The sequence below is a fragment of the Pelobates fuscus genome, chromosome 2 (assembly GCF_036172605.1).
Source record: "Pelobates fuscus isolate aPelFus1 chromosome 2, aPelFus1.pri, whole genome shotgun sequence".
NCBI classification, from domain to species: Eukaryota; Metazoa; Chordata; class Amphibia; order Anura; family Pelobatidae; genus Pelobates; species Pelobates fuscus.
The window spans coordinates 17,989,016-18,005,873 of NC_086318.1; the positions used below are offsets into that span (position 1 = coordinate 17,989,016).

General features: G+C 41.5%; 5 non-coding genes across 5 annotated transcripts; all 5 read left to right on the forward strand.

Annotated features, from left to right (window-relative positions):
* The first annotated feature begins 454 nt into the window (after window positions 1–454).
* Window positions 455–528, forward strand: TRNAN-GUU (transfer RNA asparagine (anticodon GUU)). The gene has a single exon. It is a non-coding gene; the product is annotated as a tRNA-Asn (tRNA).
* A 6,548-nt stretch (window positions 529–7,076) lies between these two features.
* On the forward strand, window positions 7,077–7,150 carry TRNAN-GUU (transfer RNA asparagine (anticodon GUU)). Its single transcript has one exon. It is a non-coding gene; the product is annotated as a tRNA-Asn (tRNA).
* A 5,004-nt stretch (window positions 7,151–12,154) lies between these two features.
* TRNAN-GUU (transfer RNA asparagine (anticodon GUU)) lies at window positions 12,155–12,228 on the forward strand. Its single transcript has one exon. It is a non-coding gene; the product is annotated as a tRNA-Asn (tRNA).
* Window positions 12,229–13,698: 1,470 nt separating this feature from the next.
* On the forward strand, window positions 13,699–13,772 carry TRNAN-GUU (transfer RNA asparagine (anticodon GUU)). The gene has a single exon. It is a non-coding gene; the product is annotated as a tRNA-Asn (tRNA).
* Window positions 13,773–15,242: 1,470 nt separating this feature from the next.
* TRNAN-GUU (transfer RNA asparagine (anticodon GUU)) lies at window positions 15,243–15,316 on the forward strand. The gene has a single exon. It is a non-coding gene; the product is annotated as a tRNA-Asn (tRNA).
* Window positions 15,317–16,858: the final 1,542 nt, after the last annotated feature.

Consider the following 16,858-nt stretch of genomic DNA (forward strand, 5'->3'; position numbering starts at 1 on the left):
GTTGACAGAGTGGTCAGAAAGTGCAATTTTTCTTGAAATTAACAGGCAAGCTATCATCGATTGACTTAAAACCAATAAAACCTCAGATGTGGATGGTAACATAACGAAAGCAGTGAAAACCCATGGAAAAGTGAATTTCTCTTAAGGTTTGGGGATTTGATTGCCAACGGAATTACAAATTTGAACAAAAACAAATTGCTTAGCAGAGGATGGTTTCGATCCATCGACCTCTGGGTTATGGGCCCAGCACGCTTCCGCTGCGCCACTCTGCTGCTGTCACACCTTTCTCTGTGCATTTTGAAAGGGAGAAGCTGGCTCCACCTACATTTGCATGCAGATAAAGAACCATAGCTGCATTTGAAAGCAGAGGATGCCGTAACCTCTGAAAAAGCATTTAGACATTGTGAGAGCAAAATCTTGTTAGTCCACGTAGCTCTCTCGCCTCACGTGCTTAGTCTCTGTGGCGCAATTGGTTAGCGCGTTCGGCTGTTAACCGAAAGGTTGGTGGTTCAAGCCCACCCAGGGACGTTTTGAGACACTTGAGTTTTTTTAACCGAGAAGCAAAAAAGGAGCACAAAATAGTTACCTTTCAAACGCAAATACGGTGACTGCAAATTGATTAACATAGGTGGAGACCCTTCACAAAACCATGTTTAAAAGGAAGGGTGACGTCATATCTATGACGGTGCTTTCCAATTGAAACTTCATCAAAAGCACGTAAAACATCATCAGAAGTGAACAGGAAGTTCATTCTTCATTCCGTTGTCAACCGATTGGCCAGAAAATTGGGCTCGATCAAAGGGAACCTGAACAGGGGACTGCTCCTATCCATCGTCATTCATTGGGAAAGTGTCTGCAATTTCAAACACATTGCATTTCTCATATCAGCATGTGATGAGCGCCCGAAGCGTGCTGTTGAAACCCCACTCCGGGACCATTCCTTTTTCAATGCAGGAGGGGCAAAGCATTTGCTAACCAATAAGCAAAAAAATATGAAAATCCTCATCTTTCCCACAAAAACATCAAAAACAACAGCAAAAACATTGAAGACGGCTGGCTGCAAACGGAATAGAGAAATATCATACAAGCATGTTAAAAGCGTTGGAAGACAATTTTTTAAGGAAAGTGTTTTGAAACTTGAAGACACGCACGGACGTGCCAGATGATCAGAAAGTGCCATTTCACTCGGAGTTAACAGTCCAAATACAAGCAATCGACTTTAATGCCTCACTGCATCAAGCTTAGCAACGTTTGATGGGCACGGAAAGTTTGGTGATCAACTCCACTCTGGGATGATTCATTTTTAACATGGAATGGGCAAAGCATGCGCTAACCAAACAGAAAAAAAAGGAAAGAAAAACAGCAGCAAAGAGTAAAATTAGCTTTAATGTTTCTGCAACAACACATTACATTCAAACGGAGGCTACAGATTGTATAGAAGAAAACAAATAACAACCCCAAAGACATTCATTAAACATGTTAAGTGAGGACGTAAAGGAGATCTCTATAGAAATGTTTGGAAATCTGTTACGTCACACAGACATGTTGACAGAGTGGTCAGAAAGTGCAATTTTTCTTGAAATTAACAGGCAAGCTATCATCGATTGACTTAAAACCAATAAAACCTCAGATGTGGATGGTAACATAACGAAAGCAGTGAAAACCCATGGAAAAGTGAATTTCTCTTAAGGTTTGGGGATTTGATTGCCAACGGAATTACAAATTTGAACAAAAACAAATTGCTTAGCAGAGGATGGCTTCGATCCATCGACCTCTGGGTTATGGGCCCAGCACGCTTCCGCTGCGCCACTCTGCTGCTGTCACGCCTTTCTCTGTGCATTTTGAAAGGGAGAAGCTGGCTCCACCTACATTTGCATGCAGATAAAGAACCATAGCTGCATTTGAAAGCAGAGGATGCCGTAACCTCTGAAATAGCATTTAGACATTGTGAGAGCAAAATCTTGTTAGTCCACGTAGCTCTCTCGCCTCACGTGCTTAGTCTCTGTGGCGCAATTGGTTAGCGCGTTCGGCTGTTAACCGAAAGGTTGGTGGTTGCAAACGGAATAGAGAAATATCATACAAGCATGTTAAAAGCGTTGGAAGACAATTTTTTAAGGAAAGTGTTTTGAAACTTGAAGACACGCACGGACGTGCCAGATGATCAGAAAGTGCCATTTCACTCGGAGTTAACAGTCCAAATACAAGCAATCGACTTTAATGCCTCACTGCATCAAGCTTAGCAACATTTGATGGGCACGGAAAGTTTGGTGATCAACTCCACTCTGGGATGATTCATTTTTAACATGGAATGGGCAAAGCATGCGCTAACCAAACAGAAAAAAAAGGAAAGAAAAACAGCAGCAAAGAGTAAAATTAGCTTTAATGTTTCTGCAACAACACATTACATTCAAACGGAGGCTACAGATTGTATAGAAGAAAACAAATAACAACCCCAAAGACATTCATTAAACATGTTAAGTGAGGACGTAAAGGAGATCTCTATAGAAATGTTTGGAAATCTGTTACGTCACACAGACATGTTGACAGAGTGGTCAGAAAGTGCAATTTTTCTTGAAATTAACAGGCAAGCTATCATCGATTGACTTAAAACCAATAAAACCTCAGATGTGGATGGTAACATAACGAAAGCAGTGAAAACCCATGGAAAAGTGAATTTCTCTTAAGGTTTGGGGATTTGATTGCCAACGGAATTACAAATTTGAACAAAAACAAATTGCTTATCAGAGGATGGTTTCGATCCATCGACCTCTGGGTTATGGGCCCAGCACGCTTCCGCTGCGCCACTCTGCTGCTGTCACACCTTTCTCTGTGCATTTTGAAAGGGAGAAGCTGGCTCCACCTACATTTGCATGCAGATAAAGAACCATAGCTGCATTTGAAAGCAGAGGATGCCGTAACCTCTGAAAAAGCATTTAGACATTGTGAGAGCAAAATCTTGTTAGTCCACGTAGCTCTCTCGCCTCACGTGCTTAGTCTCTGTGGCGCAATTGGTTAGCGCGTTCGGCTGTTAACCGAAAGGTTGGTGGTTGCAAACGGAATAGAGAAATATCATACAAGCATGTTAAAAGCGTTGGAAGACAATTTTTTAAGGAAAGTGTTTTGAAACTTGAAGACACGCACGGACGTGCCAGATGATCAGAAAGTGCCATTTCACTCGGAGTTAACAGTCCAAATACAAGCAATCGACTTTAATGCCTCACTGCATCAAGCTTAGCAACGTTTGATGGGCACGGAAAGTTTGGTGATCAACTCCACTCTGGGATGATTCATTTTTAACATGGAATGGGCAAAGCATGCGCTAACCAAACAGAAAAAAAAGGAAAGAAAAACAGCAGCAAAGAGTAAAATTAGCTTTAATGTTTCTGCAACAACACATTACATTCAAACGGAGGCTACAGATTGTATAGAAGAAAACAAATAACAACCCCAAAGACATTCATTAAACATGTTAAGTGAGGACGTAAAGGAGATCTCTATAGAAATGTTTGGAAATCTGTTACGTCACACAGACATGTTGACAGAGTGGTCAGAAAGTGCAATTTTTCTTGAAATTAACAGGCAAGCTATCATCGATTGACTTAAAACCAATAAAACCTCAGATGTGGATGGTAACATAACGAAAGCAGTGAAAACCCATGGAAAAGTGAATTTCTCTTAAGGTTTGGGGATTTGATTGCCAACGGAATTACAAATTTGAACAAAAACAAATTGCTTAGCAGAGGATGGTTTCGATCCATCGACCTCTGGGTTATGGGCCCAGCACGCTTCCGCTGCGCCACTCTGCTGCTGTCACACCTTTCTCTGTGCATTTTGAAAGGGAGAAGCTGGCTCCACCTACATTTGCATGCAGATAAAGAACCATAGCTGCATTTGAAAGCAGAGGATGCCGTAACCTCTGAAAAAGCATTTAGACATTGTGAGAGCAAAATCTTGTTAGTCCACGTAGCTCTCTCGCCTCACGTGCTTAGTCTCTGTGGCGCAATTGGTTAGCGCGTTCGGCTGTTAATCGAAAGGTTGGTGGTTCAAGCACACCCACGGACGTTTTGAGACACTTGAGTTTTTTTAACCGAGAAGCAAAAAAGGAGCACAAAATAGTTACCTTTCAAACGCAAATACGGTGACTGCAAATTGATTAACATAGGTGGAGACCCTTCACAAAACCATGTTTAAAAGGAAGGGTGACGTCATATCTATGACAGTGCTTTCCAATTGAAACTTCATCAAAAGCACGTAAAACATCATCAGAAGTGAACAGGAAGTTCATTCTTCATTCCGTTGTCAACCGATTGGCCAGAAAATTGGGCTCGATCAAAGGGAACCTGAACAGGGGACTGCTCCTATCCATCGTCATTCATTGGGAAAGTGTCTGCAATTTCAAACACATTGCATTTCTCATATCAGCATGTGATGAGCGCCCGAAGCGTGCTGTTGAAACCCCACTCCGGGACCATTCCTTTTTCAATGCAGGAGGGGCAAAGCATTTGCTAACCAATAAGCAAAAAAATATGAAAATCCTCATCTTTCCCACAAAAACATCAAAAACAACAGCAAAAACATTGAAGACGGCTGGCTGCAAACGGAATAGAGAAATATCATACAAGCATGTTAAAAGCGTTGGAAGACAATTTTTTAAGGAAAGTGTTTTGAAACTTGAAGACACGCACGGACGTGCCAGATGATCAGAAAGTGCCATTTCATTCGGAGTTAACAGTCCAAATACAAGCAATCGACTTTAATGCCTCACTGCATCAAGCTTAGCAACGTTTGATGGGCACGGAAAGTTTGGTGATCAACTCCACTCTGGGATGATTCATTTTTAACATGGAATGGGCAAAGCATGCGCTAACCAAACAGAAAAAAAAGGAAAGAAAAACAGCAGCAAAGAGTAAAATTAGCTTTAATGTTTCTGCAACAACACATTACATTCAAACGGAGGCTACAGATTGTATAGAAGAAAACAAATAACAACCCCAAAGACATTCATTAAACATGTTAAGTGAGGACGTAAAGGAGATCTCTATAGAAATGTTTGGAAATCTGTTACGTCACACAGACATGTTGACAGAGTGGTCAGAAAGTGCAATTTTTCTTGAAATTAACAGGCAAGCTATCATCGATTGACTTAAAACCAATAAAACCTCAGATGTGGATGGTAACATAACGAAAGCAGTGAAAACCCATGGAAAAGTGAATTTCTCTTAAGGTTTGGGGATTTGATTGCCAACGGAATTACAAATTTAAACAAAAACAAATTGCTTAGCAGAGGATGGTTTCGATCCATCAACCTCTGGGTTATGGGCCCAGCACGCTTACGCTGCGCCACTCTGCTGCTGTCACACCTTTCTCTGTGCATTTTGAAAGGGAGAAGCTGGCTCCACCTACATTTGCATGCAGATAAAGAACCATAGCTGCATTTGAAAGCAGAGGATGCCGTAACCTCTGAAATAGCATTTAGACATTGTGAGAGCAAAATCTTGTTAGTCCACGTAGCTCTCTCGCCTCACGTGCTTAGTCTCTGTGGCGCAATTGGTTAGCGCGTTTGGCTGTTAACCGAAAGGTTGGAGGTTCAAGCCCACCCAGGGACGTTTTGAGACACTTGAGTTTTTTTAACCGAGAAGCAAAAAAGGAGCACAAAATAGTTACCTTTCAAACGCAAATACGGTGACTGCAAATTGATTAACATAGGTGGAGACCCTTCACAAAACCATGTTTAAAAGGAAGGGTGACGTCATATCTATGACGGTGCTTTCCAATTGAAACTTCATCAAAAGCACGTAAAACATCATCAGAAGTGAACAGGAAGTTCATTCTTCATTCCGTTGTCAACCGATTGGCCAGAAAATTGGGCTCGATCAAAGGGAACCTGAACAGGGGACTGCTCCTATCCATCGTCATTCATTGGGAAAGTGTCTGCAATTTCAAACACATTGCATTTCTCATATCAGCATGTGATGAGCGCCCGAAGCGTGCTGTTGAAACCCCACTCCGGGACCATTCCTTTTTCAATGCAGGAGGGGCAAAGCATTTGCTAACCAATAAGCAAAAAAATATGAAAATCCTCATCTTTCCCACAAAAACATCAAAAACAACAGCAAAAACATTGAAGACGGCTGGCTGCAAACGGAATAGAGAAATATCATACAAGCATGTTAAAAGCGTTGGAAGACAATTTTTTAAGGAAAGTGTTTTGAAACTTGAAGACACGCACGGACGTGCCAGATGATCAGAAAGTGCCATTTCACTCGGAGTTAACAGTCCAAATACAAGCAATCGACTTTAATGCCTCACTGCATCAAGCTTAGCAACGTTTGATGGGCACGGAAAGTTTGGTGATCAGCTCCACTCTGGGATGATTCATTTTTAACATGGAATGGGCAAAGCATGCGCTAACCAAACAGAAAAAAAAGGAAAGAAAAACAGCAGCAAAGAGTAAAATTAGCTTTAATGTTTCTGCAACAACACATTACATTCAAACGGAGGCTACAGATTGTATAGAAGAAAACAAATAACAACCCCAAAGACATTCATTAAACATGTTAAGTGAGGACGTAAAGGAGATCTCTATAGAAATGTTTGGAAATCTGTTACGTCACACAGACATGTTGACAGAGTGGTCAGAAAGTGCAATTTTTCTTGAAATTAACAGGCAAGCTATCATCGATTGACTTAAAACCAATAAAACCTCAGATGTGGATGGTAACATAACGAAAGCAGTGAAAACCCATGGAAAAGTGAATTTCTCTTAAGGTTTGGGGATTTGATTGCCAACGGAATTACAAATTTGAACAAAAACAAATTGCTTAGCAGAGGATGGTTTCGATCCATCGACCTCTGGGTTATGGGCCCAGCACGCTTCCGCTGCGCCACTCTGCTGCTGTCACACCTTTCTCTGTGCATTTTGAAAGGGAGAAGCTGGCTCCACCTACATTTGCATGCAGATAAAGAACCATAGCTGCATTTGAAAGCAGAGGATGCCGTAACCTCTGAAAAAGCATTTAGACATTGTGAGAGCAAAATCTTGTTAGTCCACGTAGCTCTCTCGCCTCACGTGCTTAGTCTCTGTGGCGCAATTGGTTAGCGCGTTCGGCTGTTAACCGAAAGGTTGGTGGTTCAAGCCCACCCAGGGACGTTTTGAGACACTTGAGTTTTTTTAACCGAGAAGCAAAAAAGGAGCACAAAATAGTTACCTTTCAAACGCAAATACGGTGACTGCAAATTGATTAACATAGGTGGAGACCCTTCACAAAACCATGTTTAAAAGGAAGGGTGACGTCATATCTATGACGGTGCTTTCCAATTGAAACTTCATCAAAAGCACGTAAAACATCATCAGAAGTGAACAGGAAGTTCATTCTTCATTCCGTTGTCAACCGATTGGCCAGAAAATTGGGCTCGATCAAAGGGAACCTGAACAGGGGACTGCTCCTATCCATCGTCATTCATTGGGAAAGTGTCTGCAATTTCAAACACATTGCATTTCTCATATCAGCATGTGATGAGCGCCCGAAGCGTGCTGTTGAAACCCCACTCCGGGACCATTCCTTTTTCAATGCAGGAGGGGCAAAGCATTTGCTAACCAATAAGCAAAAAAATATGAAAATCCTCATCTTTCCCACAAAAACATCAAAAACAACAGCAAAAACATTGAAGACGGCTGGCTGCAAACGGAATAGAGAAATATCATACAAGCATGTTAAAAGCGTTGGAAGACAATTTTTTAAGGAAAGTGTTTTGAAACTTGAAGACACGCACGGACGTGCCAGATGATCAGAAAGTGCCATTTCACTCGGAGTTAACAGTCCAAATACAAGCAATCGACTTTAATGCCTCACTGCATCAAGCTTAGCAACGTTTGATGGGCACGGAAAGTTTGGTGATCAACTCCACTCTGGGATGATTCATTTTTAACATGGAATGGGCAAAGCATGCGCTAACCAAACAGAAAAAAAAGGAAAGAAAAACAGCAGCAAAGAGTAAAATTAGCTTTAATGTTTCTGCAACAACACATTACATTCAAACGGAGGCTACAGATTGTATAGAAGAAAACAAATAACAACCCCAAAGACATTCATTAAACATGTTAAGTGAGGACGTAAAGGAGATCTCTATAGAAATGTTTGGAAATCTGTTACGTCACACAGACATGTTGACAGAGTGGTCAGAAAGTGCAATTTTTCTTGAAATTAACAGGCAAGCTATCATCGATTGACTTAAAACCAATAAAACCTCAGATGTGGATGGTAACATAACGAAAGCAGTGAAAACCCATGGAAAAGTGAATTTCTCTTAAGGTTTGGGGATTTGATTGCCAACGGAATTACAAATTTGAACAAAAACAAATTGCTTAGCAGAGGATGGCTTCGATCCATCGACCTCTGGGTTATGGGCCCAGCACGCTTCCGCTGCGCCACTCTGCTGCTGTCACGCCTTTCTCTGTGCATTTTGAAAGGGAGAAGCTGGCTCCACCTACATTTGCATGCAGATAAAGAACCATAGCTGCATTTGAAAGCAGAGGATGCCGTAACCTCTGAAATAGCATTTAGACATTGTGAGAGCAAAATCTTGTTAGTCCACGTAGCTCTCTCGCCTCACGTGCTTAGTCTCTGTGGCGCAATTGGTTAGCGCGTTCGGCTGTTAACCGAAAGGTTGGTGGTTGCAAACGGAATAGAGAAATATCATACAAGCATGTTAAAAGCGTTGGAAGACAATTTTTTAAGGAAAGTGTTTTGAAACTTGAAGACACGCACGGACGTGCCAGATGATCAGAAAGTGCCATTTCACTCGGAGTTAACAGTCCAAATACAAGCAATCGACTTTAATGCCTCACTGCATCAAGCTTAGCAACATTTGATGGGCACGGAAAGTTTGGTGATCAACTCCACTCTGGGATGATTCATTTTTAACATGGAATGGGCAAAGCATGCGCTAACCAAACAGAAAAAAAAGGAAAGAAAAACAGCAGCAAAGAGTAAAATTAGCTTTAATGTTTCTGCAACAACACATTACATTCAAACGGAGGCTACAGATTGTATAGAAGAAAACAAATAACAACCCCAAAGACATTCATTAAACATGTTAAGTGAGGACGTAAAGGAGATCTCTATAGAAATGTTTGGAAATCTGTTACGTCACACAGACATGTTGACAGAGTGGTCAGAAAGTGCAATTTTTCTTGAAATTAACAGGCAAGCTATCATCGATTGACTTAAAACCAATAAAACCTCAGATGTGGATGGTAACATAACGAAAGCAGTGAAAACCCATGGAAAAGTGAATTTCTCTTAAGGTTTGGGGATTTGATTGCCAACGGAATTACAAATTTAAACAAAAACAAATTGGTTAGCAGAGGATGGTTTCGATCCATCAACCTCTGGGTTATGGGCCCAGCACGCTTCCGCTGCGCCACTCTGCTGCTGTCACACCTTTCTCTGTGCATTTTGAAAGGGAGAAGCTGGCTCCACCTACATTTGCATGCAGATAAAGAACCATAGCTGCATTTGAAAGCAGAGGATGCCGTAACCTCTGAAAAAGCATTTAGACATTGTGAGAGCAAAATCTTGTTAGTCCACGTAGCTCTCTCGCCTCACGTGCTTAGTCTCTGTGGCGCAATTGGTTAGCGCGTTTGGCTGTTAACCGAAAGGTTGGTGGTTCAAGCCCACCCAGGGACGTTTTGAGACACTTGAGTTTTTTTAACCGAGAAGCAAAAAAGGAGCACAAAATAGTTACCTTTCAAACGCAAATACGGTGACTGCAAATTGATTAACATAGGTGGAGACCCTTCACAAAACCATGTTTAAAAGGAAGGGTGACGTCATATCTATGACGGTGCTTTCCAATTGAAACTTCATCAAAAGCACGTAAAACATCATCAGAAGTGAACAGGAAGTTCATTCTTCATTCCGTTGTCAACCGATTGGCCAGAAAATTGGGCTCGATCAAAGGGAACCTGAACAGGGGACTGCTCCTATCCATCGTCATTCATTGGGAAAGTGTCTGCAATTTCAAACACATTGCATTTCTCATATCAGCATGTGATGAGCGCCCGAAGCGTGCTGTTGAAACCCCACTCCGGGACCATTCCTTTTTCAATGCAGGAGGGGCAAAGCATTTGCTAACCAATAAGCAAAAAAATATGAAAATCCTCATCTTTCCCACAAAAACATCAAAAACAACAGCAAAAACATTGAAGACGGCTGGCTGCAAACGGAATAGAGAAATATCATACAAGCATGTTAAAAGCGTTGGAAGACAATTTTTTAAGGAAAGTGTTTTGAAACTTGAAGACACGCACGGACGTGCCAGATGATCAGAAAGTGCCATTTCACTCGGAGTTAACAGTCCAAATACAAGCAATCGACTTTAATGCCTCACTGCATCAAGCTTAGCAACGTTTGATGGGCACGGAAAGTTTGGTGATCAACTCCACTCTGGGATGATTCATTTTTAACATGGAATGGGCAAAGCATGCGCTAACCAAACAGAAAAAAAAGGAAAGAAAAACAGCAGCAAAGAGTAAAATTAGCTTTAATGTTTCTGCAACAACACATTACATTCAAACGGAGGCTACAGATTGTATAGAAGAAAACAAATAACAACCCCAAAGACATTCATTAAACATGTTAAGTGAGGACGTAAAGGAGATCTCTATAGAAATGTTTGGAAATCTGTTACGTCACACAGACATGTTGACAGAGTGGTCAGAAAGTGCAATTTTTCTTGAAATTAACAGGCAAGCTATCATCGATTGACTTAAAACCAATAAAACCTCAGATGTGGATGGTAACATAACGAAAGCAGTGAAAACCCATGGAAAAGTGAATTTCTCTTAAGGTTTGGGGATTTGATTGCCAACGGAATTACAAATTTGAACAAAAACAAATTGCTTAGCAGAGGATGGTTTCGATCCATCGACCTCTGGGTTATGGGCCCAGCACGCTTCCGCTGCGCCACTCTGCTGCTGTCACACCTTTCTCTGTGCATTTTGAAAGGGAGAAGCTGGCTCCACCTACATTTGCATGCAGATAAAGAACCATAGCTGCATTTGAAAGCAGAGGATGCCGTAACCTCTGAAATAGCATTTAGACATTGTGAGAGCAAAATCTTGTTAGTCCACGTAGCTCTCTCGCCTCACGTGCTTAGTCTCTGTGGCGCAATTGGTTAGCGCGTTCGGCTGTTAACCGAAAGGTTGGTGGTTGCAAACGGAATAGAGAAATATCATACAAGCATGTTAAAAGCGTTGGAAGACAATTTTTTAAGGAAAGTGTTTTGAAACTTGAAGACACGCACGGACGTGCCAGATGATCAGAAAGTGCCATTTCACTCGGAGTTAACAGTCCAAATACAAGCAATCGACTTTAATGCCTCACTGCATCAAGCTTAGCAACGTTTGATGGGCACGGAAAGTTTGGTGATCAACTCCACTCTGGGATGATTCATTTTTAACATGGAATGGGCAAAGCATGCGCTAACCAAACAGAAAAAAAAGGAAAGAAAAACAGCAGCAAAGAGTAAAATTAGCTTTAATGTTTCTGCAACAACACATTACATTCAAACGGAGGCTACAGATTGTATAGAAGAAAACAAATAACAACCCCAAAGACATTCATTAAACATGTTAAGTGAGGACGTAAAGGAGATCTCTATAGAAATGTTTGGAAATCTGTTACGTCACACAGACATGTTGACAGAGTGGTCAGAAAGTGCAATTTTTCTTGAAATTAACAGGCAAGCTATCATCGATTGACTTAAAACCAATAAAACCTCAGATGTGGATGGTAACATAACGAAAGCAGTGAAAACCCATGGAAAAGTGAATTTCTCTTAAGGTTTGGGGATTTGATTGCCAACGGAATTACAAATTTGAACAAAAACAAATTGCTTAGCAGAGGATGGTTTCGATCCATCGACCTCTGGGTTATGGGCCCAGCACGCTTCCGCTGCGCCACTCTGCTGCTGTCACACCTTTCTCTGTGCATTTTGAAAGGGAGAAGCTGGCTCCACCTACATTTGCATGCAGATAAAGAACCATAGCTGCATTTGAAAGCAGAGGATGCCGTAACCTCTGAAAAAGCATTTAGACATTGTGAGAGCAAAATCTTGTTAGTCCACGTAGCTCTCTCGCCTCACGTGCTTAGTCTCTGTGGCGCAATTGGTTAGCGCGTTCGGCTGTTAACCGAAAGGTTGGTGGTTCAAGCCCACCCAGGGACGTTTTGAGACACTTGAGTTTTTTTAACCGAGAAGCAAAAAAGGAGCACAAAATAGTTACCTTTCAAACGCAAATACGGTGACTGCAAATTGATTAACATAGGTGGAGACCCTTCACAAAACCATGTTTAAAAGGAAGGGTGACGTCATATCTATGACGGTGCTTTCCAATTGAAACTTCATCAAAAGCACGTAAAACATCATCAGAAGTGAACAGGAAGTTCATTCTTCATTCCGTTGTCAACCGATTGGCCAGAAAATTGGGCTCGATCAAAGGGAACCTGAACAGGGGACTGCTCCTATCCATCGTCATTCATTGGGAAAGTGTCTGCAATTTCAAACACATTGCATTTCTCATATCAGCATGTGATGAGCGCCCGAAGCGTGCTGTTGAAACCCCACTCCGGGACCATTCCTTTTTCAATGCAGGAGGGGCAAAGCATTTGCTAACCAATAAGCAAAAAAAAATGAAAATCCTCATCTTTCCCACAAAAACATCAAAAACAACAGCAAAAACATTGAAGACGGCTGGCTGCAAACGGAATAGAGAAATATCATACAAGCATGTTAAAAGCGTTGGAAGACAATTTTTTAAGGAAAGTGTTTTGAAACTTGAAGACACGCACGGACGTGCCAGATGATCAGAAAGTGCCATTTCACTCGGAGTTAACAGTCCAAATACAAGCAATCGACTTTAATGCCTCACTGCATCAAGCTTAGCAACGTTTGATGGGCACGGAAAGTTTGGTGATCAACTCCACTCTGGGATGATTCATTTTTAACATGGAATGGGCAAAGCATGCGCTAACCAAACAGAAAAAAAAGGAAAGAAAAACAGCAGCAAAGAGTAAAATTAGCTTTAATGTTTCTGCAACAACACATTACATTCAAACGGAGGCTACAGATTGTATAGAAGAAAACAAATAACAACCCCAAAGACATTCATTAAACATGTTAAGTGAGGACGTAAAGGAGATCTCTATAGAAATGTTTGGAAATCTGTTACGTCACACAGACATGTTGACAGAGTGGTCAGAAAGTGCAATTTTTCTTGAAATTAACAGGCAAGCTATCATCGATTGACTTAAAACCAATAAAACCTCAGATGTGGATGGTAACATAACGAAAGCAGTGAAAACCCATGGAAAAGTGAATTTCTCTTAAGGTTTGGGGATTTGATTGCCAACGGAATTACAAATTTGAACAAAAACAAATTGCTTAGCAGAGGATGGTTTCGATCCATCGACCTCTGGGTTATGGGCCCAGCACGCTTCCGCTGCGCCACTCTGCTGCTGTCACACCTTTCTCTGTGCATTTTGAAAGGGAGAAGCTGGCTCCACCTACATTTGCATGCAGATAAAGAACCATAGCTGCATTTGAAAGCAGAGGATGCCGTAACCTCTGAAAAAGCATTTAGACATTGTGAGAGCAAAATCTTGTTAGTCCACGTAGCTCTCTCGCCTCACGTGCTTAGTCTCTGTGGCGCAATTGGTTAGCGCGTTCGGCTGTTAACCGAAAGGTTGGTGGTTCAAGCCCACCCAGGGACGTTTTGAGACACTTGAGTTTTTTTAACCGAGAAGCAAAAAAGGAGCACAAAATAGTTACCTTTCAAACGCAAATACGGTGACTGCAAATTGATTAACATAGGTGGAGACCCTTCACAAAACCATGTTTAAAAGGAAGGGTGACGTCATATCTATGACGGTGCTTTCCAATTGAAACTTCATCAAAAGCACGTAAAACATCATCAGAAGTGAACAGGAAGTTCATTCTTCATTCCGTTGTCAACCGATTGGCCAGAAAATTGGGCTCGATCAAAGGGAACCTGAACAGGGGACTGCTCCTATCCATCGTCATTCATTGGGAAAGTGTCTGCAATTTCAAACACATTGCATTTCTCATATCAGCATGTGATGAGCGCCCGAAGCGTGCTGTTGAAACCCCACTCCGGGACCATTCCTTTTTCAATGCAGGAGGGGCAAAGCATTTGCTAACCAATAAGCAAAAAAATATGAAAATCCTCATCTTTCCCACAAAAACATCAAAAACAACAGCAAAAACATTGAAGACGGCTGGCTGCAAACGGAATAGAGAAATATCATACAAGCATGTTAAAAGCGTTGGAAGACAATTTTTTAAGGAAAGTGTTTTGAAACTTGAAGACACGCACGGACGTGCCAGATGATCAGAAAGTGCCATTTCACTCGGAGTTAACAGTCCAAATACAAGCAATCGACTTTAATGCCTCACTGCATCAAGCTTAGCAACGTTTGATGGGCACGGAAAGTTTGGTGATCAACTCCACTCTGGGATGATTCATTTTTAACATGGAATGGGCAAAGCATGCGCTAACCAAACAGAAAAAAAAGGAAAGAAAAACAGCAGCAAAGAGTAAAATTAGCTTTAATGTTTCTGCAACAACACATTACATTCAAACGGAGGCTACAGATTGTATAGAAGAAAACAAATAACAACCCCAAAGACATTCATTAAACATGTTAAGTGAGGACGTAAAGGAGATCTCTATAGAAATGTTTGGAAATCTGTTACGTCACACAGACATGTTGACAGAGTGGTCAGAAAGTGCAATTTTTCTTGAAATTAACAGGCAAGCTATCATCGATTGACTTAAAACCAATAAAACCTCAGATGTGGATGGTAACATAACGAAAGCAGTGAAAACCCATGGAAAAGTGAATTTCTCTTAAGGTTTGGGGATTTGATTGCCAACGGAATTACAAATTTGAACAAAAACAAATTGCTTAGCAGAGGATGGTTTCGATCCATCGACCTCTGGGTTATGGGCCCAGCACGCTTCCGCTGCGCCACTCTGCTGCTGTCACACCTTTCTCTGTGCATTTTGAAAGGGAGAAGCTGGCTCCACCTACATTTGCATGCAGATAAAGAACCATAGCTGCATTTGAAAGCAGAGGATGCCGTAACCTCTGAAAAAGCATTTAGACATTGTGAGAGCAAAATCTTGTTAGTCCACGTAGCTCTCTCGCCTCACGTGCTTAGTCTCTGTGGCGCAATTGGTTAGCGCGTTCGGCTGTTAACCGAAAGGTTGGTGGTTCAAGCCCACCCAGGGACGTTTTGAGACACTTGAGTTTTTTTAACCGAGAAGCAAAAAAGGAGCACAAAATAGTTACCTTTCAAACGCAAATACGGTGACTGCAAATTGATTAACATAGGTGGAGACCCTTCACAAAACCATGTTTAAAAGGAAGGGTGACGTCATATCTATGACGGTGCTTTCCAATTGAAACTTCATCAAAAGCACGTAAAACATCATCAGAAGTGAACAGGAAGTTCATTCTTCATTCCGTTGTCAACCGATTGGCCAGAAAATTGGGCTCGATCAAAGGGAACCTGAACAGGGGACTGCTCCTATCCATCGTCATTCATTGGGAAAGTGTCTGCAATTTCAAACACATTGCATTTCTCATATCAGCATGTGATGAGCGCCCGAAGCGTGCTGTTGAAACCCCACTCCGGGACCATTCCTTTTTCAATGCAGGAGGGGCAAAGCATTTGCTAACCAATAAGCAAAAAAATATGAAAATCCTCATCTTTCCCACAAAAACATCAAAAACAACAGCAAAAACATTGAAGACGGCTGGCTGCAAACGGAATAGAGAAATATCATACAAGCATGTTAAAAGCGTTGGAAGACAATTTTTTAAGGAAAGTGTTTTGAAACTTGAAGACACGCACGGACGTGCCAGATGATCAGAAAGTGCCATTTCACTCGGAGTTAACAGTCCAAATACAAGCAATCGACTTTAATGCCTCACTGCATCAAGCTTAGCAACGTTTGATGGGCACGGAAAGTTTGGTGATCAACTCCACTCTGGGATGATTCATTTTTAACATGGAATGGGCAAAGCATGCGCTAACCAAACAGAAAAAAAAGGAAAGAAAAACAGCAGCAAAGAGTAAAATTAGCTTTAATGTTTCTGCAACAACACATTACATTCAAACGGAGGCTACAGATTGTATAGAAGAAAACAAATAACAACCCCAAAGACATTCATTAAACATGTTAAGTGAGGACGTAAAGGAGATCTCTATAGAAATGTTTGGAAATCTGTTACGTCACACAGACATGTTGACAGAGTGGTCAGAAAGTGCAATTTTTCTTGAAATTAACAGGCAAGCTATCATCGATTGACTTAAAACCAATAAAACCTCAGATGTGGATGGTAACATAACGAAAGCAGTGAAAACCCATGGAAAAGTGAATTTCTCTTAAGGTTTGGGGATTTGATTGCCAACGGAATTACAAATTTGAACAAAAACAAATTGCTTAGCAGAGGATGGTTTCGATCCATCGACCTCTGGGTTATGGGCCCAGCACGCTTCCGCTGCGCCACTCTGCTGCTGTCACACCTTTCTCTGTGCATTTTGAAAGGGAGAAGCTGGCTCCACCTACATTTGCATGCAGATAAAGAACCATAGCTGCATTTGAAAGCAGAGGATGCCGTAACCTCTGAAAAAGCATTTAGACATTGTGAGAGCAAAATCTTGTTAGTCCACGTAGCTCTCTCGCCTCACGTGCTTAGTCTCTGTGGCGCAATTGGTTAGCGCGTTCGGCTGTTAACCGAAAGGTTGGTGGTTCAAGACCACCCAGGGA